Below are 7,865 nucleotides of genomic sequence, written 5' to 3'. Positions count from 1 at the left end.
ACAGAGCTTATATTTCAGCCTAAGCATTGGTTCAGCTGAATTAGCTTTTTCAAACACATTAGTTTTGCAGTAGTGTTCTGCGGGAGTGCAGATATTTTCTAATAATAATCTGTCTATTCTACAAGGTTAAGTGTTCAAATAAGTTTCAATGCAATTTCCTGAAGCACTCAAGTCTGTTATGTTTAATTGGACTACCTTGAACCCACAATATCAATTTATTTTGCTGCTAGGTGTCTCTCAACTAAAACAATGTCCAAGCGTTGGATCATGGGAGTTGTTGTCTTCTATTGCTGTGAATTTTTCCCAGTAAGGATACCCTCATTGGCCAGGAGCTTTCTACCAGTGGCAGAAATGTCTAGAGGTCTTCTCCTCTCCGAAAAAGAAATATACGAAGTGATTAAAACAGCTGAATATACTAAATAAAGCAGTTTCACATCAAAATGTGTGTTTCTCTGATGCAAAAACAAAAACGTTATGCAGGGGCTGCGACCCTTGTAGTAGATAATGCTTGCTAAGCATGTTTCTCGCTGATAATGTGAGATTCAGCAGGATTCTACTTAGAGCCAAATAGTAAGCAGAACTCTCCCGCTGTAAAACCAGTATAAAAACAAGAATGTCATGTTAAAGATCACTATCGTTTGCTCCTTGTTGCTGATAACTTCAGATCCAGATGTGCAATGACTGGAATCCTCAATTTAGTTTGAATATATACTTAAAATCAACCAAGATCTAAAAAAGTGCACCCTTAACATCTATCTAAAAACTGGATAAAAAGTAAGTGTAACAAAATACTGAATTTTTTGTTTTAATAATGATAAATCATTTATGTATAAAACTCAACACAGTATATGACATATGTAGAGTTGTTTTTATCAATTTTAGTGCATAATGTTCAATATCATAACTTTATTACACGGCTTTGTTTAATACTCGATTCTGATTGGCCGATTTGAATATTCCAGAGGTTGTTTATGGTTTATTCTTCTACAATAGACCTCTGCTAAGGACGATCAAGGGACTTTGTGCAGTCATATCAACCCGCAGAAAAAAGTCTGTTCAATGTATCAAACATCAGTTTTCTTCTGTCAGAAAACACCATGACAACATTTACACACTTAATATTCACTTTTATATTTGTCTAGAGTGCTTTGGAGTCAGGACAGCTAAACTCTCCCCAGTAAAGAAAATAAAAAGAGCGCAAGAGAAGGAAAGATGTTAAAAGATAGAGTGCTGGACGTCATAACGGGAACAGCAGAAGAAGCCAGACAGGAAGTAAACACTAACAGGAGCAACAGAAGAAGACAAACAGGAAGTGAACACTAACAGAAGCCGTTTCTCAATTGCGAGTACACATGCTGCAGATAGAGTGGCGCAGAATGCTGGGCATTTAACATGCATTTAAACAGTCCTTCGGCGCCACTCGATGACGTAGTATACTTGAAATAGTTGCTCTGCAGCAGTTTTACTTGCGATTGAGAAACGGCCTGGGACACCGTGGGTGTTTCTCAATGTCGAGTACGCTTGCTTGGTAGCACATGTCTTCCGAGTCACTTACTTCAGAAGCGAGGCAAGAATACTTCCTGGCATTCGGAAAACGAAGAGTGGAACAGGCTAGCAAGTGTGCAGGTGTGCGTCATATGAGAGGCCCCGCCTTACATTTTCCGCCACACATTTGGGGAAATTGGTCCGTGCGCAAAGCATTGTGGGGATTTTAAGACCGCAGAGTCTACACATGTGCAGCCTCTACATTTCTCGCTACGAAGTACGCCGGGCTCGGTAGAATTCCAAGTATGCTGGACATTGGAATAGTCCTTCGGCGGCACTCGATGACGTAGTATGCTTGAAATAGTGGCTCTGGAGCAGCTTTACTCGACATTGAGAAACAACCCGTATGGGCTCTGGCAGTGTTTAAAGACTGGTTATTGGAAAATAAAATGTGAACAAACTTTGACAGTTACAGGAAACCTCGATCTGTGCTGCCATCATTTTAAGTTATGTTGCTTGAATTTTAAGTTTGGCTTCACGTAGGGATCATGATCACCATGTGTTCTTTTTCATTAATGACTGCCACGCTGCACATTACTCACCGTCCGATAAGGATATCTAGATGAATTTGGAACCTTCCGTGTGCTTGAGTTCACCTTAATTTAACGATAAGAGAACATTTGTTTATTTCCATTTCTCATTCAGTATGTGAGTGTTTGTATTGCTTGTTGACTTATTACTTTTGTACAAACATTTGTCTCCCTCTTCAAGCTAGTGTGTGTGTGTGTGTGTGTGTGTGTGTGTGTGTGTGTGTGTGTGTGTGTGTGTGTGTGTGTGTGTGTGTGTGTGTGCGTGTGTGTGTGTGTGTGTGTGTGTGTCTGTGTGTGTGTGTGTGTGTGTGTGTGTGTGTGTGTGTGTGTGTGTGTGTGTGTGTGTGTGTGTGTGTGTGTGTGTGTGTGTGTACAACAGATTTGGTTATATCACAATCCAGCCTCGCCTCATTACCAAGGCAACAGGCCACCAGGAGCTCAATGTCGTGTTACTTTCTTTTGACTTAATTCTAAAACCGATAGTCCTGACTCTGGCCACGCACGCGCACACACACAACACACAATGCCACCACACAACACCGATTTCTACAGGCAATAAAACCACTTGGATTTCTTTCTTCTTCTTTTTTAAACTGATTCCAATTATGGCAAAACCCAAAAGAGCACAACAGTATTCTGACAAGTGGAATTAAATTAATATGACTGTGACGACCCCTGTGTGTGTGTGTGTGTGGCCCTTTAACCCTTAAGAGTCCCTTTAAAAAAAAAACGTATTTGTTCCTAAGGCCATAAAAGGCCTCCTTCACAAAAACTGCTATAAAAATACGATATATTCATATTTATTTCCACTTTCAAAGAGTCAGTCTTTTAAAACTACTCCAGCCTGACATACACATATGAAAAATGAATTATATTTTTGTGATTTTAACTCTTTAAATGGCAGTTTGTTGAAAAAACTCCACAGTTTTTTTATTGAAAAAAACTAAAAACTAGAATAATTTTCAAAAAATACATTTCAAGGAATATTTGATGTTGTTATTATTAGGTCCCTATATTGGTCAATGATTGGTAGCAACATTGATTTGAATGCATTGTTGTTGTTTTTGCAGTGTCAGATTTAAACAAAAACTCACTCGTGTTCCTAAGGCCAGAAAATGCCACCTTCACAAAAGCTGCTATAAAAATATGATATATTCATATTTTTTCCCACTTTCAAAGAGTCAGTCTTTTAAAACTACTCCAGCCTGACTAAAATGAATAATACAAGATCATTTTGAACCAGAAAAACATTTATTTTACAAAGATGAACATTGAATGAACACTGTGTGTCTGGCTGTGAGAGTCCAGCTCAGGTGGAGCAGGGGCTGCAAATGGACAGACTGTGGTCCTTGCATATGAATTTCCCACATTTGCAGCAGGTGCTGCAAACTCTTCTGTCCATGCAAAAGGGGCACTGCCTCCCGCTCTTCCGTTCACTGATGAGAGAGGGGCCTGCAGCAGCACCCTGCAGATCTGACACCATTGTTGCAGCAGCTGATGAGTGGGGAAGGCGCCCTCTTTTCTTGATGTGTGGGGTCACCAGCATTTGTCCCACCTCTTCAATGAAGAGCCTCCTCCTGTATGGTTTCTGCTGCTGCCAGGATGGCTCGATTGATGTCCACAGGACGCAGGACGTAGGCGTTGTAATGGGAAATGTCAACCAGGTTGTGGAAGAGGGCAAGTGGCCAGCGATTTGTTCTCCTCCTGCAGGAGTAGGTGGCAACAACCTAACAAAAACATAAAACAAGACAATTTGAATAAATGATTCCAAGCATTTTCTCTCATGATGCAAATATTAATTATTTTATAGGAAAATGCTCATTTGAAAAAAACCTACAGACAAGAATATAAGAGTAAGAATACATGTGTGCCTACCTTATCAAGGTTGTCGACACCTCCTTTGCATCGGTTGTAGTCTTTGATTATGACTGGCTTTCTCTTCATTTCGTCGCTTACGTCTTGACTGCGGTGTTTCGTGCTTAGAAGCAGCACATTCCTGCCACGTCGAGGGATGTAAGAGACCAGTGTGTGGGTCTTCGTAAAGGCAAAGGTGGAGGAGAGGATTGCTCTCGCTCTTGCCTGGAACAAAATAGGGGGAAGCTCAGGCTTGTTTCGGCGAATTGTGCCAACCAGGGCCAGTTTTCTCCTGAGCAGCTCCTCAGCCAGTGCGAAGGACGTGAACAAATTGTCACAGGTAATGATGTGTCCCTGGAGCCCCTCTGTGATCTCCAGGACCACCCTCATCCCCTGGTTGACTTCAGGACAACTGCCAGCTGCTTTGCCTGTATACACCTGCAGTCTCCAGGCATAGGATGATTTTACATCAGTTTGCCCAAATCTTTATACCGTATTTGGCCGGCTTTTTTGGCATGTAGGCTACTGCTTGAAGCTGCACCTGCCTCTGAATGGGACGAGCTGTTCATCCACGCAGACGTCGCTGAATGGGCTGAACAGCATCGGCAGGCGGTGCGTCCACATATCCCAGACTTTGCGGAAGGCAGCCAGCTTGTCATCACGGCGCCGCGGTCGGGATAGCTTGTCATCGAACCGCAGTGTTCGGCTGATTTGGTGAAACCTCTTGTGGGACATCGTGGCTCGGAAAATGCTCCATCCCGATTTCTCACTCCAGAGGCTAAGGGTCGATTCATTTTTTTATCTGTAAACACCGGCCAAAATGAGCAGCCTGACGTAAGCCTGCAGTTCCTCTGTGTCCATATCTCGCCACTCTGCAATTGACCGTCTCCCATGCAGGTTTGTCATGGACACAATATGCTGCAGGATGTCTATGGGATTAGTTTTGTATCATAAAAATAAAGCAACACTTTCTCAGAATAAAGCAAAACTATGAAAAGAGAAAACTAAGTCAAGCAAAATAAAATACATTTCAAAAATAAAACTATAAGTTGCAAACAAATCATTTGTGTAATCATGTAAACTATAAGTCTTTTTTCTTTGTTTTAACATAGGTTTTTGTTTGCAGTTCTTGTTTCTTCTTTCTCAATGATCAGACTTTTGCTCTCGCTGCAGCTTTCTCTTTTGCGCTCCCTCATTTTTTGTTTGAGATTTTGACACAAACATCCCAGGCGGGATTGGGGGTGCGTTGGGGGATTGGGGGTGCGTCCCCATTGGCTACTCAGTTGTATACAAGCTCCGAAATGGCTATATACAGGACCGTCCTGTAAACAGCTCTCTGAAATGGCTATATACAGGACGGTCCTGTATATAGCCATTTCGGAGCTTGTATACAGGACGGTCCTGTATATAGCCATTTCAGAGACCTTATATACAGGACGGTCCTGTATATAGCCATTTCAGAGACCTTATATACAGGACCGTCCTGTATATAGCCATTTCAGAGGGTTGTGTACAAGACGGTCCTGTATATAGTCATTTGGCGTTGTGTACAGGACGGTCCTGTATATAGTCATTTGGCGTTGTGTACAGGACCGTCCTGTATATAGCCATTTCAGGGCTTCTGTGCAGGACCGTCCTGTATATAGCCATTTCAGAGAGCTGTGTACAGGACGGTCCTGTATATAGCCATTTGGCGTTGTGTACAGGACCGTCCTGTATATAGCCTCGGCCTTAATTTGATATGAAAATCAATGGAGGCTGAGTTAACTTTGTAGGAAAACCTACCGTCCATAGGCGCATTCACACTGCGGTACTTTTCCCACAAAGGTTCATGTGAACTTAGTTCATGTGAACTCTTTAGTTCGCATGAACTAAGTACAGATCGCGTTCACACTGGAAAAAGTCCCTGGGGGTGGATTAGGCAAATGAAGCCGCTGACGTCACTTGTTCTTCTTCTGCTTTGGGCTTACTGGCAGGCCGCAAACCACTTCACGGCGTATACTGCCACCCAAAGTCCCCGGCCGGAAGTCCCCGGAGTTGGGGACTGGCTTCAGTAGAAGCTGCTGGGACTCCCAGCAGCTTCTACTGAAGCCTTCCAAGTAAATCGCCAGAACGCCTATACCTCCTCATCTCCACCGCTCCCATGTTTTATTTTGTGTTGCCATAAGTTAGTCTCTCTGCGTTTCTGCGCTGGGCTAATGCTAATGCTAATAATGCTAATGCGAGGATAATAAAATGGCGGCTTCACAAAACTTTTTGGGAGTTTTACTGGGCGTGGTTTGCAATCCGCCCAGCCAATCAGAAATATAGCTCTTTTCTCACAAGAGAGCCGCACGAAAGTCCCTGCTCTCTAGCAGGGACTTTCGTGGGGGTAAAAAGGTTCACATTAACTAATTTTAGTACCGGCTCTTTTTGGTGTGAACGCGATAAAAGAGTTCACATGAACTAAGTTCACATGAACCTTTGTGGGAAAAGTACCGCAGTGTGAATGCGCCTCATGATGCCCCTGAGCCGTGTTTTATTTGTTAACTTCATATTTTTCATTTCCTAAAACATTTATTTTCCTCTCATATCAACAGTGTGGATCATTGAGACAGCGTGGCGTCCAGAGTCTTATCCCGTTTTCCCACTTCCTCTGAGGGGACAGTACGGAGGGGGGGCATGAAGAAAGAACTGCACCAGCTTCATCCACGCTGGCGTTACTGTTATCACTTGCTCAGTGTCATTTCATTTGACCAAATGTCTTTACATATACATTTAATAGATTTTATTATTATCCACCTTTTTGTTTTATGTCCTTTTATTTAAAACATTCTTTGAGACTTCATCTTCTGGTTCAAATTTCAATAAATGTAATTTGTATAATCACTCTTTTGTCTTTATTCTACATGAAAATGTTAGAAATTTCATTCAAATCTGTTGATTATTCATATCTTCCTCAGGCTAGGAATAGTATGTCGAGTTTTTAATGCTAAATGTATATAATTTTCTCACAGGATATAGAATGAAACAACACCGGTTTTATCCATTGTGTATGAATGCTTCAGCTCTTCAGACCAACATAGTAAGATGTGAGCATGTTCCTAATTGTGTTGGTATGCAACCTAGGTCTGGTCTGTTTAATAAAGCAAATCTGCCACTTTTATATTGCAGAATTTGTTCAATTAAAGCAGTCTTTAATTGTTTGTCCTAAACATAGCAATATATGCTTTTGAAATGTAACATGTCTTTGAAAAATAATAGTATACAGTTTATATTGTGTATCACCTTTAGCTTAAAAATACATAGATGTGTTTTTTTAATCTATAAAATAAATAGACAGACACTTTATCAATCCCAAATTGGGAAATTATTTAACAGCAGCAGTGTGTTCAGGTATTAAAATATTTAAAGTTGTAATAAAGTATGAACTACACATCACAAGTATAATGCACTGCAATCCATAAGATAAGTCTGATATGTTCATGAAACTCCCCAGGAGACACCGACACTAACGTGGCCGAGTGGACTCCGGAGTTTGCTGCATGAGTTGCACTTTATGATCTGTGGTGTAGTGGGCTGTCACTCAAAAGCTGAGTAGCCAATGGGAACACCCCTGAAAGTCCCGCCCACCTGGGATGTTTGTGTCAAAATCTCAAACAAAAAATGAGGGAGCGCAAACGAGAAGAGCTGCAGCGAGAGCAAAAGTCTGATCATTGAGAAAGAAGAAACAAGAACTGCAAACAAAAACCTATGTTAAAACAAAGAACAAATACTTATAGTTTACATGATTACACAAATGATTTGTTTGCAACTTATAGTTTTATTTTTGAAATGTATTTTATTTTGCTTGACTTAGTTTTTTTTTCTTTTAAACTCATAGTTTTGCTTTATTCTGAGAAAGTGTTGCTTTATCTTTATGATACAAAACTAATCCCATAGGTGTCATCTGTCATC

The sequence above is a fragment of the Gymnodraco acuticeps genome, unplaced genomic scaffold (assembly GCF_902827175.1).
Source record: "Gymnodraco acuticeps unplaced genomic scaffold, fGymAcu1.1, whole genome shotgun sequence".
In the NCBI taxonomy this organism is placed as follows: domain Eukaryota; kingdom Metazoa; phylum Chordata; class Actinopteri; order Perciformes; family Bathydraconidae; genus Gymnodraco; species Gymnodraco acuticeps.
This window is presented reverse-complemented; position numbering follows the sequence as displayed.